Below are 262 nucleotides of genomic sequence, written 5' to 3'. Positions count from 1 at the left end.
CAACACAAAAATAGATCTCGGTGCAAGTATACACCTTGAACTACTGTCGTCTCGTAACAAGTAATAATGGTAAAAAGTACCAGATTATCGTTCCCACAGAGATAGCTTGTAAAGTTAATTCAAAAAGTCCAGTTTATAAAAACTAATTTCAGATGACGAATCGAAGGATTTGATTTATCTAAAATGGGGAGGTTTGATTAACAACTAAGAAAATATCAATCTTAAAAAGAAGCACAGGGTGCAACAGTTGATTAAGACATTA

The sequence above is a fragment of the Cynara cardunculus genome, unplaced genomic scaffold (assembly GCF_001531365.2).
Source record: "Cynara cardunculus var. scolymus isolate 2C unplaced genomic scaffold, CcrdV1 Un_Scaffold_1472, whole genome shotgun sequence".
Taxonomy (NCBI): Eukaryota; Viridiplantae; Streptophyta; class Magnoliopsida; order Asterales; family Asteraceae; genus Cynara; species Cynara cardunculus.
Note: the sequence above shows the minus strand (reverse complement) of the source record.